Here is a 26899-nt window from a genome sequence, read left to right on the forward strand (position 1 = left end):
ACCTTTTCCTCGCTGCAAGATACTGCTGTAAACAGATCCAAACTTCACCCATCACGGCGGGCAGCGTGGTTAAACCTTCAAAGACTGGGGCCCATTTTATATATAGTTCCATTCCTTTGGGCCATGTAAAGCACCCCTGAGGACAACTTTAGGTAATGTAGCAAGACCTGGTTCCTAGGGTCCAGCCCTCAAAGAGGAGCATTACAGGCAAAACCTCGTTCTTCTATGCGAGGCCCGGTACCATCTCGGAGCCGCAGTGGCGGGATGGATCCGTTTGTGGAGGCTTTTTAAATCCAGCATGGATCCCTCCTGGAGCTCCAAAGAGCACATCTTCACTTGTGACAACACCTTTAGACACTGGCAAAAAAACTGAGGACTCCTGGAAGGAGAAGGGGTTATATAGGGGAGTTAACTTCCTTTATTGATTGCCAGTGTCAACACCTGAAGGTAGGCTAGAAGACAGCAGGGACCAGTGGGGTCGCGCATGCGCAGTAGGGAACCAGGAAGTGAAGCCGCAAGGCTTCACTTCCTGATTCCCTTACCAAAGATGGCGGCGGGAGCACCCGAGAGCCGAGGGAAAGATCGGCTTCGGGTGCCGACATCGCGGGTGCCTTGGACAGGTAAGTGTCCTTATTTTAAAAAGTCAGCAGCTGCAGTATTTGTAGCTGCTGACTGTTAAAAAAATAAATAAATCGGCGGAACGCCACTTTAAAGCGAAAGTTCCACTTTTGGGTGGAACTCCGCTTTAACAAAAGGCATGGTATCAAAACATTCCAATAAAATATATATTGTTATTAAATATTTAGATTTGAAATGTTCTGTTGAGTGCATTAAAAGCATTTGATTTGTTTAATTATTATTTAACAATTTAATAAATGTACCTGTTGCTGTCAGTATCTGCAGATGGTGGCGATTCTTGATGCAGCATGGTGTTTTGGATTCGCAAATGCCTATCATGGACAATCAATAACTTGAATGTTTCTGCTTCAGTTATATAGATGTCTCCATCCGCAATACATCCTGCAAGTCAGATTTTTCCTGACAGCAGACCGACTCTACTTGTGTAGGCATAGCGATGCAGTTGTTGCACGTGCACCATGCATTGTTTCCAACACTTTCGTTAGGAGTATGTTCCATCAATGCTGAAGATTCTCCCTGTGAAATCTACCTTCATCTTCAGGATCTGGATACTGTGACCATATTTCAGCAATCAACATATTTCTCTTTAAAAAAGAAAATAAAGTTAGATCTTTCTTAATTAGAGTAATAATAAATATTTTTTGATTATGCATTAAATACATTTATAAATACCTTTTTATAATTCTTTATTAGAGCCCTTGCACACTGGGGCGTTAGAAAAACGCCCTAAAAATATATAGCGCTATTTACGCGTTTTTGCCGCGTTTTTACAGCGTTAGCGCTAATAATAGCGCCAACGCACATGCGTTTTTATAGCGTTTTTAAAGCGTCGGCGTTATATAACAACCACACCCCCTGACATCACATCCTGTGTACTTCCTGGTTAAACAGGACGAAGATGGAGTATTATGAGCTGCTATTGATGTTTGTGCTACTCTTTTGGGAAGAAATCCTGAAAAAGAGACCACAACGTCGTTTTTGGGTTCACCCTATACAGCAAATGCATGATGAAAGAGGACAATTCGTGCTGCTTTATCAGGACCTCAGGGTGCACCCTGATAAATTTCGCAATTATACCAGGATGAGCATTACAACGTAAATATAGTCACAATATGCCATACCCAGAAACCCACCCTCTATAGACCCAAACCCCTAACCCTATAGTTCCAAAACCCCCTCCCATAATCCCAAACCCTTAACCCTAACCCTAATCCCACCCACCATAGTCCCAAACCCCTAACCCTAATACCACTTCCCATAGTCCCAAACCCCTAACCCTAATCCCACCCCCTATAGTCCCTAACCCTAATCCCACTTCCCATAGTCCCAAACCCCTAACCCTAATCCCACCCCCTATAGTCCAAAACCCCTAACCCCACTTCCCATAGTCCCAAACCCCTAACCCTAATCCCACTTCCCATAGTCCCAAACCCCTAACCCTAATCCCACCCCCTATAGTCCCAAACCCCTAACCCCACCCCCCTATAGTCCCAAACCCCTAACCCTAATCCCACTTCCCATAGTCCCTAACCCTAATCCCACCCCCTATAGTCCCAAACCCCTAATCCCACTTCCCATAGTCCCAAACCCCTAACCCTAATCCCACTTCCCATAGTCCCAAACCCCTAACCCTAATCCCACCCCCTATAGTCCCAAACCCCTAACCCTAATCCCACTTCCCATAGTCCCAAACCCCTAACCCTAATCCCACCCCCTATAGTCCCAAACCCCTAACCCTAATCCCACCCCCGTAGTCCCAAACCCCTAACCCTAATCCCACTTCCCATAGTCCCAAACCCCTAACCCTAATCCCACCCCCCATAGTCCCTAACCCTAATCCCACCCCCTATAGTCCCAAACCCCTAACCCTAATCCCACTTCCCATAGTCCCAAACCCCTAACCCTAATCCCACTTCCCATAGTCCCAAACCCCTAACCCTAATCCCACCCCCTATAGTCCCAAACCCCTAACCCCACCCCCTATAGTCCCAAACCCCTAACCCTAACCCCACTTCCCATAGTCCCTAACCCCTAACCCTAATCCCACTTCCCATAGTCCCAAACCCCTAACCCCACTTCCCATAGTCCCAAACCCCTAACCCTAATCCCACCCCCTGTAGTCCCAAACCCCTAACCCTAATCCCACCCCCCGTAGTCCCAAACCCTTAACCCTAATCCCACCCCCTATAGTCCCAAACCCCTAACCCTAACCCCACTTCCCATAGTCCCAAACCCTAATCCCACTTCCCATAGTCCCAAACCCCTAACCCTAATCCCACCCCCCCGTAGTCCCAAACCCCTAACCCTAATCCCACCCCCCGTAGTCCCAAACCCCTAACCCTAATCCCACCCCCTATAGTCCCAAACCCCTAACCCTAATCCCACTTCCCATAGTCCCAAACCCCTAACCCTAATCCCACTTCCCATAGTCCCAAACCCCTAACCCTATCCCTAATCCCACTTCCCATAGTCCCAAACCCCTAACCCTAATCCCATCCCCCATAGTCCCTAACCCTAATCCCACCCCCTATAGTCCCAAACCCCTAACCCTAATCCCACCCCCTATAGTCCCAAACCCTAATCCCACTTCCCATAGTCCCTAACCCTAATCCCACTTCCCATAGTCCCTAACCCTAATCCCACCCCCGTAGTCCCAAACCCCTAACCCTAATCCCACCCTCCGTAGTCCCAAACCCCTAACCCTAATCCCACCCTCCATAGTCCCAGAAACCATTTTTATAGTTTATTGAAACAATACCATGACCCTGATACCTTTCCACATAGTCACTATTAACTTTTGATTTAATGGCTTAATCATGTACCATTTTTAACATATGACCTATTTTCCTTATCAGATTTGACTTTCTTCTTGAGCTTTTAACACCAGCCTTGGTGAGACAGGATACAAACTGCAGAGATGCCATTATCCCCTTCCCGCCGACCGAACGCATATATGCGTACTCGGCTTTCCGGGGTTATACCGGGATGATGCCCGCAGCTGCAGGCATCATCCCGGTACCGTTGTTTTCAGCGGGTGATCGGCTACCCGAGTATAACAACCGATGCGGCTAAAAGCCGCTCGGCTGTTATACCGGAGGAGCGGGAGGGGACATCCCCCCCTCCCGCCGCCTCCCGCCGCTGTTACCGGGCCTCCCGTGCGATCGGGAGGCCCGGTGTCCGTTCGGCTGCCTTCGGTGGCTGGGGGCAGGCTGGAACGAAGCTGCGAGCGGCTTCGTTCCAGCCTTCTTCTTGTAAATGCGGAAGCGACGTCATGACGTCACTTCCCGTTTACTCGGCTGCCAATGGCGCCGAATTTAAAAAAGTACACAGTATTCAGAATCGCCGTTTTCGGCGATCTGAATACTTTGAAGTGTAAAGGAGGGATGGGGGGTCTTTTAGACCCCCGATCTCTCCATAAAGAGTACCTGTCACCACATATTACTGTCACAAGAGATGTTTACATTGCTTGTGACAGCAATAAAAGTAAAATAAAAAAAAAAAAATTTTAAACACAATTTATAAAGTACAAAAATAAAATAAATTAAATAATAAAAAAAAAAAAAAATTTTTAAAGTGCCCCTGTCCCCGCGAGCTCGCGCAGCGAAGAAAACGCATACGGAAGTCGCGCCCGCATATGTAAACGGTGTTCAAACCACACATGTGAGGTATCGCCGCGATCGTCAGAGCGAGAGCAATAATTCTAGCCCTAGACCTCCTCTGTAGCTCAAACCTGGTAACCGTAAAAATTTTTTAAAATCGTCGCCTATGGAAATTCAAAGGTACCGTAGTTCGTCGCCATTCCACGAGTGCGTGCAATTATAAAGGGTGACATGTTTGGTATCTATTTACTCGGCGTAACATCATCTTTCACATTATACAAAAAAATTGGGGTAACTTTACTGTTTGGATTTTTTAAAATACATGAAAGTGTCACTTTTCCAAAAATTGCCGTTTAAAACACCGCTGCACAAATACCGTGTGATAAAAAATATTGCAACAATCGCCATTTTATTCTCTAGATTCTCTGCTTAAAAAATATATATAATGTTTGGGGGTTCTAAGTCATTTTCTAGCAAAAAATACGGATTTTAACTTGTAAACACCAAATTTCAAAAATAGGCTTAGTCATGAAAGGGTTATACCATGTGAACGTTTACTTATAACTTTGAGGTAATTGATATGATGATTGAACATGTGCACCTATACTACGCATCAGACAAACACACACACATTGAACCCGAAAAGTATACATTTATTAGTATTCTTTCAAATATAACAGCACAACATGTGCAAATAAAACACATAGGTGTCTTATAAAATAATGTATATATATAAAGGCACAACATGTGCAAATAATAAACAGATAACCAATACGTATATACACATATATATACGACCTTTAGTAGCTCATGAACTTTATTCTTATAAAATATAGAAACAGTATATAGATATAATCAAAGAATAATTCCAAATATATGAAACAACAATTCTTTATTCATTGGAAGTTATTAAACAATTTATAAATCTTGATAAGATGGTGGAAGAGGATGAGGATCCTCTCGAGGTGGTGGAAGGGGATGTTGGGATGGTGGTCTATATACAGGCGGATCAAAAGGGCCACCATGAAAACGGGCATTATGGTATTGCGGCATGGGGACCTGACCTTGTGCTATGGGTGGGTAGGACATGTTACGTATGTCATAAGATGGACCTGCTGCCACTTGATTGGCATAACCACCATGCTGATTAGGTTTATCAAAGGATTGTGAACGCTGAGAAGCTGATGCAGACCTTTGCTGATAAGATTGTATGAGTCTTATCATGTCCACCCTCATATCGCACTGCAATGCAGGGTCTATCTTCTTTATTTGAGGGATGAGACTTCGGAGAAATAAGGAGATTTCCCCTGATTCATCTCTCTGAGCGTTCATGAGGGTTTTTACGACGTCAATAAAATCTTGCGTTTGATTTTTTTACTTTTTTGGGTCTTGATCTTGATACTTGTTTTTCTGTAGTTTCCACTGGCTCTTGTGTATTTACTATATCTTCATCTTCAAACAGTAACTGGGTCTCATCAATTTGATTATCCTCTAATTGTGTCTGATCTGCGTCCTCCTCTGTATCAGAGCTCATATTGCTTTCAGTTCTGAAAAATATAAATAAGTAAACTAAGTTATATAATTATTGATAGAATTATAAAGATTTCTATCATTACCAGTATTAACATGTAAGAATACATACTGTCTCAGCTGCATTACGGGCTTCAAGAATTGGAGCTCTGTGTAATGACAATAAACGCGGCTCGACTTGCCACCTGAACCACTTCTTGTTTTTTGTTGCTTTAGGCATTCTCTTCGATAGTTGTCTCTCATAGTCTTCCACCTTATTTTAAGCATATGTACTGAAAGATAAAATGTATATTTCTTTAATTACAGATATCTTGCAACTGGAAATACGTACACATCATTACAATACGAATTTCGTGTGGGAATAACAACTATTGGATATATTGTTAAGCATACATGTGATGCTATTTGGGACCTAAGACATATGTTTATGCCAATTCCAAACAAAGATAAATGGGAAGATGTTGCTCAGCGGTTCATGATCAAGACAAATTTCCCTAACTGTCTTGGGGCCATAGATGGAAAACATATAAGGGTGATAAAACCCTGTCATAGTGGTAGTCAGTACTACAATTACAAAAAATATTTCTCTATTGTATTGATGGCTGTAGTGGACGCAGACTATAGATTCCTTTTTGTTGATCTCGGAGCATTTGGGAGCTGTGCGGACTCTACCGTCTTTCAAAATTCTAAATTTGGAAAAAGGCTATTTGAAAATCAACTGGATTTGCCTGTTAACAGACCATTACCTGGGACAAATAGTCCAAACATGCCTTATGTCTTCGTGGCCGATGACGCATTTGCAATAAATGAACATCTTATGAAACCTTATTCTCAGAGAAATCTGGACACCAGGAGGAGGATTTTCAATTATCGTCTTTGTCGGGCACGTAGACTGGTCGAATGTTCTTTTGGCATACTTGCCAACAAATGGCAAATATTCCATAAACCCATAAACCTCAAAGTAGAGAATGCCTGCAAAGTCATAAAAGCAGCGTGTGTGCTGCACAATCTGGTAAGGGAAAGAGATGGCATAAATTTCGAGGATACCCTGGCACATAATTTGGAACACGCCGCATTCCCACATGTTCGTGGTCCCAGAGTGGGTTTTGATATACGCAATGAATTTGCTGATTATTTCCTGAGCCCTGCAGGTGCACTAAATTGGCAAGAGGATATGATTTGATCCAATATTGATGTTTATTAACCATAGTAATATTGCATTTTATATATATTCTGCACAGATTAGTTACTTGATGTTTATATGTAATGCATGAAATGTTATAATAAAAATTATCTTTTTTGTGCGTCTTTAATAGTCCATTCATCATACATAAAATCTAAAAACATCTATACAATCATTTTGTTATTAACTATAAAGTATTTGTTCAATCAATTAGGTAGTATAGATTTAATGTTTTAGGACTATGGGAAGTGGGATTAGGGTTAGGGGTTTGGGACTATGGGAAGTGGGATTAGGGTTAGGGGTTTGGGACTATGGGAAGTGGGATTAGGGTTAGGGGTTTGGGACTATGGGAAGTGGGATTAGGGTTAGGGGTTTGGGACTATAGGGGGTGGGATTAGGGTTAGGGGTTTGGGACTATGGGAAGTGGGATTAGGGTTAGGGGTTTGGGACTGTGGGATTAGGGTTAGGGGTTTGGGACTACGGGGGGTGGGATTAGGGTTAGGGGTTTGGGACTATAGGGGGTGGGATTAGGGTTAGGGACTATGGGAAGTGGGGTTAGGGTTAGGGGTTTGGGACTATAGGGGGTGGGATTAGGGTTAGGGGTTTGGGACTACGGGGGGTGGGATTAGGGTTAGGGGTTTGGGACTATGGGAAGTGGGATTAGGGTTAGGGGTTTGGGACTATGGGAAGTGGGATTAGGGTTAGGGACTACGGGGGGGTGGGATTAGGGTTAGGGGTTTGGGACTATAGGGGGTGGGATTAGGGTTAGGGGTTTGGGACTAAGGGAAGTGGGGTTAGGGGTTTGGGACTATAGGGGGTGGGATTAGGGTTAGGGGTTTGGGACTATAGGGGGGTGGGGTTAGGGTTAGGGGTTTGGGACTATAGGGGGGTGGGATTAGGGGTTTGGGACTATAGGGGGTGGGATTAGGGTTAGGAGTTTGGGACTATGGGAAGTGGGATTAGGGTTAGGGGTTTGGGACTATAGGGGGGTGGGATTAGGGTTAGGGGTTTGGGACTATGGGAAGTGGGATTAGGGTTAGGGACTATAGGGGGGTGGGATTAGGGTTAGGGGTTTGGGACTACGGGGGGGTGGGATTAGGGTTAGGAGTTTGGGACTATGGGAAGTGGGATTAGGGTTAGGGGTTTGGGACTATAGGGGGTGGGATTAGGGTTAGGGGTTTGGGACTATAGGGGGTGGGATTAGGGTTAGGGGTTTGGGACTACAGGGGGTGGGATTAGGGTTAGGGACTATGGGAAGTGGGATTAGGGTTTGGGACTATAGGGGGTGGGATTAGGGTTAGGGGTTTGGGACTATGGGAAGTGGGGTTAGGGGTTTGGGACTACGGGAAGTGGGATTAGGGTTAGGGGTTTGGGACTATAGGGGGTGGGGTTAGGGTTAGGGGTTTGGGACTAGAGGGGGTGGGATTAGGGTTAGGGGTTTGGGATTATAGGGGGTGGGATTAGGGTTAGGGGTTTGGGATTATAGGGGGTGGGATTAGGGTTAGGGGTTTGGGACTATGGGAAGTGGGATTAGGGTTAGGGGTTTGGGACTGTGGGATTAGGGTTAGGGGTTTGGGACTACGGGGGGTGGGATTAGGGTTAGGGGTTTGGGACTATGGGAAGTGGGATTAGGGTTAGGGGTTTGGGACTATAGGGGGGTGGGATTAGGGTTTGGGATTATAGGGGGTGGGATTAGGGTTAGGGGTTTGGGATTATAGGGGGTGGGATTAGGGTTAGGGGTTTGGGACTATGGGAAGTGGGATTAGGGTTAGGGGTTTGGGACTGTGGGATTAGGGTTAGGGGTTTGGGATTAGGGTTAGGGACTATGGGAAGTGGGGTTAGGGTTAGGGGTTTGGGACTATAGGGGGTGGGATTAGGGTTAGGGGTTTGGGACTACGGGGGGTGGGATTAGGGTTAGGGGTTTGGGACTATGGGAAGTGGGATTAGGGTTAGGGACTACGGGGGGTGGGATTAGGGTTAGGGGTTTGGGACTATAGGGGGTGGGATTAGGGTTAGGGGTTTGGGACTATGGGAAGTGGGGTTAGGGGTTTGGGACTATAGGGGGTGGGATTAGGGTTAGGGGTTTGGGACTACGGGGGGTGGGATTAGGGTTAGGGACTAGGGGAAGTGGGATTAGGGTTAGGGGTTTGGGACTATAGGGGGGTGGGATTAGGGGTTTGGGATTATAGGGGGTGGGATTAGGGTTAGGGGTTTGGGATTATAGGGGGTGGGATTAGGGTTAGGGGTTTGGGATTATAGGGGGTGGGATTAGGGTTAGGGGTTTGGGACTATGGGGGGTGGGATTAGGGTTAGGGGTTTGGGACTATGGGAAGTGGGATTAGGGTTAGGGACTACGGGGGGTGGGATTAGGGTTAGGGGTTTGGGACTATAGGGGGTGGGATTAGGGTTAGGGGTTTGGGACTATGGGAAGTGGGGTTAGGGGTTTGGGACTATAGGGGGTGGGATTAGGGTTAGGGGTTTGGGATTAGGGTTAGGGACTAGGGGAAGTGGGATTAGGGTTAGGGGTTTGGGACTATAGGGGGGTGGGATTAGGGGTTTGGGATTATAGGGGGTGGGATTAGGGTTAGGGGTTTGGGATTATAGGGGGTGGGATTAGGGTTAGGGGTTTGGGACTACGGGGGGTGGGATTAGGGTTAGGGACTATGGGAAGTGGGATTAGGGTTTGGGACTATGGGGGTGGGATTAGGGTTAGGGGTTTGGGACTATGGGAAGTGGGATTAGGGTTAGGGGTTTGGGACTAGAGGGGGTGGGATTAGGGTTAGGGGTTTGGGACTATGGGGGGTGGGGTTAGGGGTTTGGGACTATAGGGGGTGGGGTTAGGGGTTTGGGACTACGGGGGGTGGGATTAGGGTTAGGGGTTTGGGACTATGGGAAGTGGGATTAGGGTTAGGGGTTTGGGACTATGGGGGTGATTTATGGGACTATTGGGTCCGGGATTGGTACTGGTACAAGGGCATACTGGCACTAGATTTGTATTTGAACTTACTTTTATTGTTTTGCTGCTTCTTGTTGAGAGACGTCCAGTTTGGAATGTGCAGGGTGGCTACTGTTTCCCATCCTGCTCTCTTCTTGTTTCTGTTAGCATACCAGGGATTTTGTTTGTCCCACAGCTCTGGGTGATCCCTCATTGTTTGGATGAACTCTTCAGGTTCAACTGCAGATGAGGCTCTTTCTGGTCTATTTATATATTCAGCTCTTGGCTGCATGTCCTGGTGTGCTTCAGCATCCATGCTTCTGTTTCTCTCTGTCTCCTGTACTCCTCTCCACAGGATATCCTGGTTTCCCAGCATCCTCCACTGCACTGCGGTCATGTGACCTTCACACAGGCTGTGGGCGGTATTGCAGCGCTAATAGGGCGCATTTAAGGCGGTTTACATTCATTTCAATGGGGATGGGCGTTATTACAGCGCTATTTAAACCGCCCAAAATATGCTCCAAAGATGCTGCTTGCAGGAGTTTTGTCAGCGCACAGCCAGCGCAACGCCTCAGTGTGCAAGGTTCCATTGACATGCATGGGCAGTGTTTTGCAGACGTTTTTTAGGCGCTATTTTTAGCGCTAAAACGCCTGTAAAACTCCTCAGTGTGCAAGGGCTCTTAAAGATGTTGTAAACCTCCCTTTACAAGGTGTTCCTATAGGTACTGTAAAAATGTGCATTGTTTAGAAGATTTTTACTGTATACTGTGCCAATGATGTCATGGGTGCATGCGTGCCGGTTCTTCAGGGAAGTGTGTCGTGACATGCAGCTCCCACGCGCATGTGCGTGAATGACGTCACAAAGCTCCGGCCAGTCACAGAGACAGAGTCCGCAGCCCCGGAAAGAAGAGGGGCGAAGATGGATGCGGCCTGCAGCTGGGAAGGCGCGGGCTTCGATTGCAGGTAAGCGATGCATACTAGCACATTATGGGGTTGATTTATTAAAGGCAAATCCACTGGTTGCCTAGGCTGAAAAAACCTAGTCTATGCTGCTGTTCTGTGTCACGATAGTCTGTTCATGTTTCCTATTCTGATAATGATTTTTAAATTTAAATTGCAGAACTGCATGTGCTAATTTTTCATTGATTTTACATGCTGAACATTTCCTACCTATCACATCTGAGCAGGCCATGCGAATATAGAGTCAGAAGACATGTCAGCGTATACATCATGTTAAATGACAGCCAACTCACTCCCTCCTGTCGGCCCAATAACCAGCTAAACACAATGGAGGAAGAATCTTACTTTTCCATTGATGAAGACTTAACCTACAGTGCCTTGAAAAAGTATTCATACCCCTTGAAATTTTCCACATTTTGTTAGGTTACAACCAAAAATGTAAATGTATTTCATTGGGATTTTATGTGATAAACCAACACAAAGTGGCACATAATTGTGAAGTGGAAGGAAAATGCTAAATGGTTTTCAAAATGTTTCACAAATAAATATGTGAAAAGTGTGGCGTAAATTTGTATAGCGCCCCCGAGTCAATACTTTGTAGAAACATCTTTCTCTGCAATTACAGCTGCAAGTCTTTTTGGTGATGTCTCTACCAGCTTTGCACTTCTAGAGAGTGACATTTTTGCCCATTCTTCTTTGCAAAATAACTCAAGTTCTCTTCGATTGCATACAAGCCACATTCCGCAGCATGATTAATGTATGACCCAGTCTTAAATTTAATTTCATATTCTCTTTTCTTTTTTTTTCTCCTAAAAAAATAACAAAGATGTTATACTTACCTGCTCTGTACAGTGGGTTTGCACAGAGCATCCCAGATCCTCCTCTTCTCAGGTCCCTCCCAAAGCTCCTGGCCCCTCCCTCCTGTTCCATGCCCCCACAGCAAGCAGCTTGTTGTTGGGGCACCCAAGCTGCAGCTCGCTGTCTACATGCATACATGGAGCTGGCATTCAGCCCCGCCCCCTCTACCGCCTGATTGGCTAGCTACTTTGACAGCAGCTGGAGCCAATGGCACTGCTGCTGTGTCTCAGCCAATAAAGGGAGTGAGAATCTCTGATGGCTGAGACAGTCGTGGACATTGCTAGACAAAGAGGGACCTCAGGTGAGTGTTAGGAAGATGGACAATGTGGCTGTCTGCTGAGTTCATCTCCCCATCCCTGCACTGATGGCCACTGATAGGCAGCAATGATTGGCACTAATAGAAAGCACTAATTTGTATCACTGATGGGCCCTGATTGGCACTGTTTGGCAGCATTGACAAGTGGCACTGATTTTCACTGACTGGCACTGACAGGTGGCTGGCAGACGGAGAGGGGGGTAACACATTGAGCAGATATTGGTGCTTGTAAGATCCATTGTGTGTGACACTGTCGTGTATTGTAATGTAACTGTGTACAGGGAGAGAGAGGTGCTGTCATAATTCAGCGGCTATGTCGGGGGTGGGCGGGACCGAGCAGCTATCGAACACCAGACAATTATTGGGATTCTTAAGAAAGGGGGTGGAGCCGCATACATGTAGCGGCCCGCCCTGACCCCATCCTATTGGCTGGTGTTCGATAGCTGCTCGGTCCCGCCCACCCCCGACATCACCAATGAATTCTGACAGCTACTCTCTCTCTCCCAGCACACAGTTACATTACAAGACAGAGTCACACACAACGGATCTTAAAAGCACCAATATCTGCACAATGTTATACCGTCTCAGCGCGGGCTACACATTGCTTGATATAGTGACAGGGCAGACTCAGGGAGTAGTCAGTGAAGGGAAATAACGGCCAGGCACGTCCGCGGTGCCAGAGATGTTTAGTCTGAAAATATTAAAATAACTAAAAAAAGTCATTGGTTTGTAACACCATCAGGATGGTGTCACCCGGTTTTGGACCACACCCCCTAGCGATGCCGGTGCATTCCCTGCCTAATCCAATTTCTCTTACCTCTCCTCGCCTGTGTTGTGATTGACAGGCTGCTATAGCAATGGGGCAGGAACTTCCACCGAAGCGACATTGCCATAGCAACCTGTCAGGAAGAAGGACAGCCTCCCTGAGGCATTACTGAGCATGTGCAAGATTTGGTGGTGCATGGTGGGTAGACAGCTTCACAGAAATCCAGGAAATTAACACGAGAGGGCTTCAGATGCCCACAACTAAAATGGAACCCGCCTGCTTCCGAGATCAGTAAGTTTTTTAAAGAAAGTAAAAGCGCAAAAAATATGACATGTTAGAAATGTTCATGTACAGGTTGAGACAGTTACAGAGCAGTCTTTAAAAAAAAAAAAAAAATGGTTTGGGGGACTGGAACTTTGCTTTTTTAATCAGTAATATTTTAAACACAAGTACCATTACTGCGGGGAAAACATATACATTTTATTCTGCTGCTTGTTCTATTGCAACATTAAAATTACATTTTTGGTACAAAGTATTTACATTATTTACAAGAATTTAAGTTATTTACATATATATTTCATTTTTCTCATAATGCATCAGTAATTTACGATAAAGTCCTTACTGATTTAAAATAAAATAGATATACCCTAAACCACATATTTTTTAACAGCAAAGCCTTAATGATAGCAATGTATATGTGTGCTGTATAATATAACACATAATTTAAAATAGAAACATGGAACAGGAGACAAAAATTGTTAAATAGTGCTTAAACAGGGTGATCGAAATGAAATGAAATGAAATGAATGGGTTAAGTAGTAAAATAAGGGAATTTCCTGGTTAATTAAAAGTTAATTCTCTGTGCACACAAACATTCTTCTGTTAGGCCTCATGTACACTGCTGCTGGTAAACGGACATTTAGGAGCAGTTGGGCATTTTTTTCATCTGCTCCTGAACTCTCCTCTTTGTTATCTTATCAGTACATGTAAACAGGGTCGTTTATAGTAGTTTCTAGGCAGTTGCGTTTAGAGGCTTTTTGTGGAACCTAAAAAATGCATTCAGAAGCTGTGTTTAGAGGCATTTCAAACGCCAAACGCGGCTAAACACGGTAACTCGCCTTTAGCCACGTTTCGTTTACAGATGTTTTTCATTTTTGGCTATTTTGAAAAAAACATGGCATGTAAACACGGCAAAACGGACGTTTTAAACATGGGTTACTATCTGTCAAGTTAAATCGTTCAGTAGAGGTTGTAAAAACGTCCCGTGTACATGATGCCTAAGCTGCAGCTTTCTCACTCACAGATACTGTCTGTCTGGGAATAAGGAGGAGATAAGACAGCTAGTTTGTTACTTTTGTTATTGTTTACAATGAACGATCATTGTAATTGGTTGTCACAGTGATCAATCAATGAGGAAGACTTCGGAATGGCTCCCAATCGAAGGATTGAGAGCTCATCTTTTTACAGACACTCGGTCTCACGGTGCAGGGCAGCACGGTGGAGGGAGCAAGGCAGATAAACTGCAGGTAGTCTGCTGGACATACAGGAGATGCCCTGTGTACAGAGGAGGGGGTTTTATGGACGTTTGTAACACGTCAAAGGTAGGCAACTGGTTAAGAAGTGGAGCCGCAGCACCACATTCTGCACCTGACCATCCTTATGCTGCTGGTTTGGTCTTCCTACGAAGGACAATGGAGTCCAGACCATAATTATTTTTTATTTAATATTATTTATTTAATAATGTATTGAATAATCTTTGGGATACCTGTGAGCATTGTTCTATTTTCTCTATAGGACCACAGGCAGCATGAACCCCTGAGCCAATGATGAAGAAGTCGATGAGGGGAAAGCTTCGATTCCATCCACCTCGGAGACGACACAGACAACTCCACTGACCATCCATGTCAAGTGTCAGATATAGACATACCTGAGTAGCTTGCATCTATCAGTAATCCTTTTTTTTAAATGTTTTTAAACCTTGTCTGTAACAAAAGTTGTTTCTCTCTAGGCTTCTGAATCACATGAGCTAGTAGGAGGTAGTAGTCAGGGCAGCGGCCATAAAAGGCCAGCGCCAGAGACTGGAGCTATATTTCGGGTTTATAATCGACTCATGGAAATCCTGGGGGAAGTGCGCCAACAGAGCAGATCACTATTGGAGCAGGATCCATTTGCTGATCCCAGGGATGGGAGGACCGTGTTCTGCCGCCATCTCTGGCACCAACAAAAAACTGGGGGAAGAAAATGAGATGGCAATGAGATTTCTGCATTTATTGCAGCGTGTCAGGCAGCAGAAAAAAGGTGGGCTTCCCTTGCCTTTCCTTATTACACCTGCTCCACAATTTTCATCTATGCCCTGTTCCCCATCTTCATATCAACTTGCTTCAGCATCTCAATACCCAACTCCTCCTTTCCACAACTATGCATTTCCCGACTCCTCCAGAAACATCCCCCATCCCCCTCAAACTGTTCTAGTGCCCAGCCCTCCCAACCATACCCGGTGTACCAGGACCTCTGAGCTTACAGGACGCTGGTTTCATTTGTTTGGCAATTTGTATTTTACAAAGTTTGGAGCACGTTACCAAACAAAAAAAAAATTTGCCCTATGTTTACAGATCATTTTTTTATGGGCAGTTTTAGAAGTTATTTTCTGTAGTTCTTTCTCTTGACCTAGTTTCTTTGGTCATTGTTTGATATTTATTTTTAGTGAGCTATTTGTTTATGTCTAGTTCTGCAGACACATTAGTAATTTAATAAAATACAATTTTTATTTTAATAATGAAAATAAATATGGTTTGTTATATCCATATATCTTGTTGTCTTCTATTTATTTGATGTATTGGTCAGCTACATTCTTGAAACGGATTTCTCCAGTACAGTAATTATATTAAGGCACAGTTCAGGCCTTTGTAACGCATAGGTTTGTGCGTTACAAAGGACTGAAGTGTGACATCCAAACTACTGAACTTAAAACACAGAGATAGCAATAGAGAAATAAAAGAACATCATTTTTTATTTTTAGTTTTTCTGATAAACTTTATTAAAAATGTGATTACAAAACCAAAACGTGAACAAACTGAAGAAAATTTTTAAGTAAACGGATAATGAAAAACTGAACTACACATGATCGTCCTGACACACGACTCTCTGGGGAAACAAAATATTCAGCAAATTGATATTGAATGTTCATGACCTGCGCAGCAGAACGTAAGTCCATAAACTGAACTTCCCGAGATGGATTTCTGGTCACAGGTTCACAGTAAAAAATTATGTAGAACTAGGCAGTGCATACACTAAATGTGCACTCCATAACTTGTCAAGCACGGCTCAGTTGATAATTAAGTTAGCCGCAACTCCGAAAGCCTCATCTGCCATGATGATTAGCAGTAGACTCAGCTCTGTTGTGCCTGGAAGAGGCCTTCTTGGGGGAATGCAGACGTCCTTGATGTAGTCAAAGACCAAAAGCTGACTCTAAGAATAGTCTTGTATCCCTGTGAATTCCATAACCTCCTACATCAATGGCTATGAATTCAAGGTGGGCATCCACCAATCCCAATATTACAATGGAAAAATATTGTTTATAATTGTAATACAAGGATCCTGAATTGGGAGGCATTTTCATTTCACCCTTACGTGTTTAGAAATTGAGTCTTCTCCCAAAAATCGGCTGCTATATCTTCTCTCATATTTTCAGTGGGATCAGGCATCACAACGGAGCGCAATTCCTCCCACAATGCCAAGAAGGTTTCCATGATCACTTTGGACACTGTGCTCACACCAAATAGAAAGCAGTGGTGGAGAGACACAAAACTGTCCTGTTGCCAAAAACCTGAAAATAGAAAAATGTTACCTTTTAAAAAAAAAAAAAAAAATGAAAGAACTAAAATATTTTTTTTTAGAATAATTTAAAGTATTTACACATGTTAAATCAATGTTTATGTATATAAAATTGAATACTAATATATATATATATATATATATATATATATATATATATATATATATATATATATATATATATATATATATATATATATACACACAGTAATTTAAAAAAAAAAAAAAAAAAAAAAATGTAATTATTGTAAGAACGTTTTATAAAAAAAAATGCATATTAAAAAAAAAAATACATTTCTCTCTTATATTTATATAAACGTTCCTCAGCTGACACACTGGTCCACAGCTGTGTGTCCATGTGGGTAAGCTTGTGTCGTTTGAGTTCAAGAAGTTATTCAAAGGTGGCAATGCACTTACGCGTAAAGTTGTAAAATTTGTCAGGATTTTACCACAGTTCCCCATACAAATTGCAAAAGCATCCAATAGAAAACCTCTGAGACATCAAGGGATGCGTCCATTATCTCCATCTGGATCTCCTGTATTCCAATTGTCTCTGCCTTAATACCCTCCTCAGCAAAATCAGGACTATTCCTCAAATTTATAATTCATGATTAAAATTGCAGAGTAGAAAGGCATGGCTCCCTGATCTCTCAGGATTCAGTCTCTGCTCACAATCCCCTATGTTCTTTGTCCAAAATGGCACCCAGTAAACAATAAAAAGGTTGTGAAATGCATTCTGGTTATTTGGGAGTTAACTTTTGCAGAGGGGAGTGTTTTACTTCAAAAAACGCCTGTAAACTCAAACATGCCTAAACTTTGTACAAAATGCTCTCAATTAGCATTTTTTATGCCATGTTTTTTTCAGCTCCTAGTGTCCATGGAGCCTTAGTATCAAACAAGACATTAATAACTCAGAGAGGTAGTTACAACTCTGGCAACCAAGCACAAAAGAAATATGCAATACAAATATATCATAATGTAACCAACCTACATGACCATGGGCACTGGCATAAAAGAGCAAAAAGAATGACTTTCTATATGTCAATCTACTTCCTTAAAATCCTGAGACCATGCGCCCAAAATATAACCACACAATGCAATAAACAATATGCAAAGAATGCACATTAAACTTTTTAGTAAGAGTTTCCCCTTAATGTGTGCTAATATTGGGCACTGAGTCCTTTGATCTATGGGAGGAAGAAGTAATTTGGGAAATTTGAATGGATCCGAATTACCAAATTACAATACTAATGAATTTAAATGAATCCGAAATAACGATTCGGAAAAAAAACGCAGCCGAAATTCGAATCGAATTAGAAAACAAAAGCAATTAGAATCGAATTCGAAAAGATATAAATCGATAATAAAACAATAGAATAAAAATAAAAGAACAGTATAGAATAGAATAGAATTTATAGAATGTAATAAAATAAAATAGAATATGACCGTCTTCCGAAATTAAAATTTCGAATAGTATAAATTCGAATTCGAGAATAGATTGGAAAATAATTCAAAATAATGGAAACTAAAATAACATATAGTATATTTTATTCTATTCTGTTCTATTGTTTTTCTAATCTTTTCTATTCGAAATCATTCTATACTAAATTCGAATTTTGGAAGATGGCTATATATATTTTATTCTGTTCTATTATATTCTCTTATTTTAATTCTATTCTTTTCTATTCGAATTTGAATTCATTCTATACTAAATTCAAATTTCGGAAGAGATATATATAGATATATATAGATATATATAGATATATATATATATATATATATATATATATCTATATATATCTATATATATATAGATATATATATATATATCCGATAGCTCAGTTTGGCCAGCTCTAGGAAGGGTTCTGTTTGTCCCAAACGTCTTCCATTTAAGGATTATGGAGGCCACTGTGCTCTTAGAAACCTTAAGTGCAGCAGAAATTTTTTGTAACCTTGGCCAGATCTGTGCCTTGCCACAATTCTGTCTCTGAGCTCTTCAGGCAGTTCCTTTGACCTCATGATTCTCATTTGCTCTGACATGCACTGTGAGCTGTAAGGTCTTATATAGACAGGTGTGTGGCTTTCCTAATCAAATACATCAGTATAATCAAATAAAGCTGGACTCAAATGAAGCTGTGGAACCATCTCAAGTATGATCAGAAGAAATGGACAGCACTTGAGCTAAATATATGAGTGTCACAGCAAAGGGTCTGAATACTTAGGACCATGTGATATTTCAGTTTTTCTTTTTTAATAAATCTTCAAAAATGTCAACAATTCTGTGTTTTTCTGTCAACATGGGGTGCTGTGTGTACATTAATGAGGAAAAAAATGAACTTAAATGATTTTAGCAAATGGCTGCAAAATAACAGAGTGAAAAATTTAAGGGGGTCTTTTTTTTCTGATCTGTTCAATTAGCTACAGCTGAATAAAGTGAAGTTTCTGGAGTGGCCATCTCAGTCTCCTGACCTCAATATCATTGAGCCACTCTGGGGAGATCTCAGACGTGCAGTTCATACAAGACAGCCCAAGAATATACCAGAACTGGAGGCTTTTTGCCAAGGGGAATGGGCAGCTTTACCATCTGAGAAGATAAAGAGCCTCATCCACAAATACCACAAAAGACTCCAAGCTGTCATTGATGTTAAAGGGGCAATACACGGTATTAAGAACTGGGGTATGTAAACTTTTGACCAGGGTCATTTGGGTAGTTTCTGTCAATCTCTGAAAAATGGCCAAGAAATCATAAATTCTGCAAGGGTATGTAAACTTATGAGCACAACTGTATGTATATATATATATATATATATATATATATATATATATGTATGTATGTATGTATGTATATGTGTATATATATATAACACCATACTCCGAAATTCGAATTTCGTATAGAATGAATTCAAACATTAGAACAGAATAGAATAAAATATAATATATTTTATTCCTTTCTGTTCTATTGTTTTTCTAGTCCATTCTATTCTATTATTTTCTATTCTATTCTAATCTTTTCTATTCAAATTCATTCTATACGAAATTCGAATTTCAGAAGATGGTTTTATAATATATATATATATTTTTTTTTTTTTTTTCAGATCTGTTCTATTGTTTTTCTATGCTATTCTTTTCTATTATTTTCTATTCTAGTCTAACCTTTTCTATTCAAATTCGATTTCATTCTATACAAAATTTGAATTTCGGAAAAAGGTTATATATAAAATATATAATACAGTATCTCACAAAAGTGAATACACCCCTCGCATTTTTGTAAATATTTTATTATATCTTTTCATGTGACAACACTGAAGAAATGACACTTTGCTACAATGTAAAATAGTGAGTGTACAGCTTGTATAACAGTGTAAATTTGCTGTCCCTTCAAAATAACTCAACACACAGCCATTAATGTCTAAGCCACTGGCAACATAAGTGAGTACACCCCTAAGTGAAAATGTCCAAATTGGGCCCGACTCATTAGTTTTACAAGGTCTCAGATGTGAACGGGGAGCAGGTGTGTTTTCGCTCTCACTCTCTCATACTGGTCACTAGAAGTTCAACATGGCACCTCATGACAAAGAACTCTCTGAAAAAAAAAAAAAATCTGAAAAAAAAAAAAATTGTTGCTCTACATAAAGATGGCCTAGGCTATAAGAAGATTGCCAAGACCCTGAAACTGAGCAGCTGCAGCATGGTGGCCAAGACCATACAGCGGTTTAACAGGGCGGGTTCCACTCAGAACAGGCCTCACCATGGTCGACCAAAGAAGCTGAGTGCACACGCTCAGCATCATATCCAGAGGTTGTCTTTGGGAAATAGACGTATGAGTGCTGCCAGCATTGCTGCAGAGGTTGAAGGGGTGGGGGGTCAGCCTGTCAGTGCTCAGACCACACTGCATCAAATTGGTCTGCATGGCTGTCATCCCAGAAGGAAGCCTCTTCTAAAGATGATGCACAAGAAAGCCCGCAAACAGTTTGCTAAAGACAAGCAGACTAAGGACATGGATTACTGGAAACATGTCCTGTGGTCTGATGAAACCAAGATAAACTTATTTGGTTCAGATGGTGTCAAGCATGCGAGTACAAAGATGTGTGTCTTGCCTACAGTCAAGCATGGTGGTGGGAGTGTCATGGTCTGGGGCTGCATGAGTTCTGCTGGCACTGGGGAGCTACAGTTCATTGAGGGAACCATGAATGCCAACATGTACTGTGACATACTGAAACAGAGCATGATCCCCTCCCTTCAGAGCCTGGGCCGCAGGGCAGTATTCATGATAACGACCCCAAACACACCTCCAAGACGACCACTGCCTTGCTAAAAAAGCTGAGGGTAAAGGTGATGGACTGGCCAAGCATGTCTCCAGACCGAAACCCTATCTGTGGGGCATCCTCAAACGAAAGGTGGAGGTGCGCAAGGTCTCTAACATTCACCAGATCCGTGATGTCTTGGAGGAGTGGAAGAGGACCTAATTGCCAACCTGTGAAGCTCTGGTGAACTCCATGCTTAAGAGGGTTAAGGCAGTGCTGGAAAATAATGGTGGCCACACAAAATATTGACACTTTGGGCCCAATTTTGACATTATCACTTAGGGGTATACTCACTTTTGTTGCCAGCGGTTAAGACATTAATGGCTGTGTGTTGAGTTATTTTGAAGGGACAGCAAGTTTATACAAGCTGTACACTCACTACTTTACATTGTAGCAAAGTGTAATTTCTTCAGTGTTGTCACATGAAAAGATATAATAAAATATTTACAAAAAATATGAGGGGTGTACTCACTTTTGTGAAAAGTTCAACAGGCGAATGTGCGAATGAAAAAGAGCGCTATTAGCGGCGAACAAACATTAGTAAATGCCAAATCAGTGCTAATTAGCGCTTCCGCGTATATGCGAATGCCAATTCGCCAAGGATGCATTAAGGTGAAAAAACACAAACCTTTACAACCCCTTTAAAGAGGTCTCTTATTTTAGCAACTACAAAAACATATAAGATAAGATTGAAAAACACACCTGTGATGCCAGACAAGTCCATCAAAGCAGGCTTCCTAGGGTACATGCCATGATGTTAATTGGCTGAAAAAACATAAAACATATTTAGATACCTAGCTGAGGTTAAGTTGTTCCTCCTAAATATTAGACATGTGCACTGACAAAAAATTTGTTTTTGTCGTTTTCGTTTCATTCTTTTTTTGCTTTTTTCAGAAATTCGGAATTTGGAAATTTCAAATTTCCGAATTTTCGGATTTCCGAATTTCGTATGTTTCGGATTTTCGAATTTCAGAATTTTCGTAAATTGGGAATTCGGAAATTTTGGAACTTGAAAAATTCGGAAATTTTGGAATTAACAAATTTGTCAAAATTCGTTAAAAAATGAATTTGGAACTAAACAAATTGCACATGTCTATATACATGTGGCACAGACACAAGCAAACACCTGCCGGGTGTTCTACTACCTCTCCACTCTCTTTGAAACTGCCACACAGTTCATAATCGAATTTAGTGTTAGTGGCGAAGTAAATTGTTTGTCATGTTGACTACACACTGGAGAGGGTCAACCACAACTGTAAGATGTTTCTTAGCATCTGTGTCCCTGTGAGGGATGCCCTGCAAAGTAGGAATTTTTTTACACATTCTCTATCTCTAGCTATGTTGTAATACGTACATGTGAAGTAATCAGCTGATTCCGGGTGGCAACCCCAGCATTAGTGTTGCGGTGTCTGTGGACTGACAGCTGGCGGACCTCTGGCTCCCTCTCCTCATTAAGCTCCCAGGAATCATCCCTTGCAACACACTTTGTGCAAGACACAACAGGCAGGGATGATCCTGGAACACTTTGGAGGAAAGTACAGTAGCTCCCCCTGGGCCTGGCCAAACATAAAAATCGTGACTTCAGCAGGCCAATAGTAAGCTCGACAATGCCCCGGCTTTTACGTAATGCTTGGGTGCTCCCAGAACAAGATACGTGCTTGGAGGGCACTTGACTGGGGATAGGGGCCACAAACTCCAGCATAATCAAGAAGGATCATGTCTGTTCTGTTGCTAACCACTGCAGTGAGCATGTAAGTTAAAGTGATTGTAATGCAAAAAATATTTTGAAAAAACAAACATATCACATTTACCTCCATTGTGCAGCTGGTTTTGCACAGAGTGGCCCTGAATATCCTCTTCTGGGGTCCCCCGCCGGCTCTCTCGGCTCCTCCACACATCTGATAACTCCCTCGAGGGGGTTACCTTGCGGGTGCGCTCCCGAGTCCAGCATTCATTCATAGAGGCTGAATGCAGGACTCGGCCCCGTCCCCGGCGCTCACGTCATTGGATTTGATTGACAGCAGCGGGAGACAATGGCTGCGCTGCTATCAATCTATCCAATCAAGAGCCAAGAACACTGGGCAGAGAGAGAGCGCGTCCCTGCCGGGTCAAGTTCCAGGGCTCAGGTAAGTAAAACGGGGGGGCTGGGTGGCCGGTCACTGACAGGTGTTTTTTCACCTTAATGCATAGGATGCATTAAGGTGAAAAAACACGAACCTTTACAACCTCTTTAAAGAGGTCTCTTATTTTAGCAACTACAAAAACATAGAAGATAAGATTGAAAAACACACCTGTGACGCCAGACAAGTCCATCAAATCAGGCTTCCTAGGGTACATGCCACGATGTTAATTGGCTGAAAAAACATAAAACACATTTAGATACCTAGCTGAGGTTATTGTTCCTCCTAAATATTAGACATGTGCACTGACAAAAAATTTGTTTTTGTTTCATTCTTTTTTTGCTTTTTTCAGAAATTCGAAAAATCGGAATTTGGAAATTTCAAATTTCAGAATTTTCGGATTTCCAAATTTCATATGTTTCGGATTCCAGAATTTCGAATTTCAGAATTTCCGAAGTTCCGAATTTTTGTAAATTGGAAATTTTGGAACTTGAAAAATTCGGAAATTTCGGAATTAACAAATTTGTCAAAAGACGAATTTGGAACTAAACGAATTGCACATGTCATATATATATATATATATATATATATGGCACAGACACAAGAAAACACCTGCCAAGTGTTCTACTCCCTCTCCACTCAATTTGAAACTGCCACACAGTTCATAATCAAGTTTATTGTTAGTGGCAAAGTAAATTATTTGTCATATTGACTACACACTGGAGAGGGTCAACCACAACTGTCAGATGTTTCTTAGCATCGGTGTCTCTGTGAGGGATGCCCTGCAAAGTAGGAATTTTTTTACACATTCTCTATCTCTAGCTATGTTGTAATACGTACATGTGACGTAACCAGCAATCAGCTGATTCCGGGTTGCAACCCCAGCATTAGTGTTGCTGTGTCTGTGGACTGACAGCTGGCGGACCTCTGGCTCCCTCTCCTCATTAAGCTCCCAGGAATCATCACTTGCAACACACTTTGTGCAAGACACAACAGGCAGGGATGATCCTGGAACACTTTGGAGGAGAGTACAGTAGCTCCCCCCGGGCCTGGCCAAACATAAAAACCAGGACTTCAGCAGGCCAATAGTGAGCTCGACAATGCTCCGGCTTTTACGCAATGCGCTGTTGTAGCGCTGTTGTGACTGCCCGGAGGGGTGCCTGATTGGAGCCATCAGCCACCTCAGCTGCAGGCAACTGGCATCACCTAGAAACAAAAAAAAAAGAACAAAGCATAAATTAGTCCTTCCCATCCCTTCATGTGACCTTAGATGCCGGTAAAAAAATGCATGTTTTGCATTAAAAACAATACTGTACCAATAAGCCACCCGGGTGGCATTTGTCCATCCTCAAATTTCCGGAAAAGGTTGGTCGTCTTCAAGATGTAAGCATCATGGCACAACCCTGGGAAAGCCCCCTGAACACTCATTATGCGCTGTCTGGCGTCGCACACAACTTGGACATTGATGGAGCGGTACTGCTTGAGATTCTGATAGCCTGCTTCACTTATCCTGGGGGGCTCTGATTGCCACGTGTGTACAATCGGTGCCATTTGTGCGCAGTGGTAGAAAGCCCACCTTCACGTCATTCCACTCATCTTCATCCTGTGGCCAGTGAATAAATTGTGGTACAAGGTCAAGAATGGCATCAATGACCTGCATAAACACCCTGGACACCGTGGTTTGGCTTAGACCCATAATACTTCCAGAAGTGGCTTGGAAGCTGCCCCGACCCAAGATGTACAAAGTCGCAAGCAACCTGACCATGCCTGGCACAGCATGACTGCGGTCTGTAGATGGTAAAATTTTATGCTGTATGAGCTAATAGAGGTGCATAATTGCTTCTCGCCCGAACCGAAACTTGCTACGGATATCAGAGTCCAGCATGCTTTCAAAAAATGCCGTGGGGCAAAAAGCAGTGGTTGGCGAAGGTGAGCCACAGGTGCATCAACTTCCTGCTCAGCTTCCTCCTGCACAGCTGATCCCTGCTCCGCTGCATCGCAAAAGTCACCAACAAGTACCGCCACTGCCAACATAAATTGATCCTCCACCTCTGCCATTTTGTGATTAGAGGGTCTCACTGGCGAATAGGGTTGCCACATCATCCCTTTAATCCAGGACACACATTAATTTGTCAGGTTCTGTGGCTGATTAAGGTGGTAATTAAACTCACTTGGTGCCTTATCTGCATTAAATCAGCATCAGAACCTGTGTAATTAATGTGTGTCCTGGATTAAAAGGATGATCTGGCAACCCTACTGGCGAACATGCGTACATAAATACGTGATTGCGAATTAGCATACGCACAATAATATGCTATATATAGACCACATTGCACTGTGAGTGTGTGGAGTTGGGTTGTGTTCTGTTGCTCTTTGCGATATTTGGTAAGCTATTTCTACAAGATTGTTATAACATATTTTGCTAATAATGCACTGCTACTTGGTGATGGTACCAGTAACCAACTTTGGACTCTTGCATATTTCAAAAAGCTTTTTAGTACTTTAGGTTAGTATGGAGTTCTAGTTATCTATGTTCATTATTTGATAATTTATCAGTGGTATATTTCTGCTCTAAATGTACTGATCAAGGTAGTTTGAGCTACTGTTTAGTAACACTCAGCAATCGCTCACTTGATGGGTTCAAATCCCAAATGGGTCAACACCTGGCTGAAGTAACAATGACAAATGCATAAGTGCCATTATGCGTTTGTAAATGTGCCCTTGAAACTTTAGACAGGTGGTGGCATGTTTGGGATTGGAACTCATTTTCATGTGTTTTTCCAGATAGGAGTTATGATTACTAAGCAACTAGGTGTTGTGTTTCTCAACTCCACACCAATAACAGGTCATGTTTTCAGGCTTGCCATTATTTTGCACAGGTGATGTGATCACCTTTGTAATTAACACAGCTGTTTCATCTGAGGGAAATCATGAAGACATGACGTGACCTTGAGGACTGGAGTTAATAAACACTGAACTAGTGTATACAGCTCTACCTTCAAAATATATATATCATTACCATAATTAAACAATAAACAGATCTCCGTGGTGAACAAAAATTTCAACTGCAATGCTCCTCTATAGAGTGTGATATAGTCCCATGTAAGGGAAATAATAGAGTGATATCCTTTCCACAGATGATAGATGAAACTGCATAGGCTTCTCCATATGTCATTCGCAGATATGCATGTGAAATAAAGGAAGATTGGGTACGCTTACCGCAAAAGGTGGACACACACGCCATACTGCAGTGGGGCAGACAAGCATTTGGACCATTCAATCCATCAGGTCTTTGATTGAGGACACGGATGATGTGATGGTATACTTCAATGGTTATATCCAGGACGATGAAGGGTAGATGATACACACCAGGAATTCCAATAAACTGACGTGCCTAGATTCCCAATCATTCGCCAGCTGGGTGAAATGTATGGTACTTCCAAGGACATCAGATCAGCATGTTAAATCGTGAGGAAGAGAAAAAGAGAGAGCCTCCACATAGTGCATGAATCCGGATAAAAGAATTTGTTAAAAAATATCAAATTTAAAAGTACAGACACCAGCCAAGGTGGGTACAGGAAGTGATCACATAAAAAGAAAGATTGCGTGGTGTCAGATGCACAATAGGCTAGCAACCCTTTTTGGTCACAAAAACCTGATATGTTTTTTATTGGTATTTATTCCTTTTTTTGTCATTCACTGCACACTGATTTTGCGATTTATTTTATGTTATACTCACTAGACATTGGCTTCTCATCTATGAACGGCCATTGGTCCTGTACTTATTCCTGGGGATTGTGTATATCATATTAGCGCTGCATTTTTTAATGTTTTTTGATCATTACACAGTCCACT

Source organism: Aquarana catesbeiana, linkage group LG02 (assembly GCF_042186555.1).
Source record: "Aquarana catesbeiana isolate 2022-GZ linkage group LG02, ASM4218655v1, whole genome shotgun sequence".
NCBI lineage: Eukaryota > Metazoa > Chordata > Amphibia > Anura > Ranidae > Aquarana > Aquarana catesbeiana.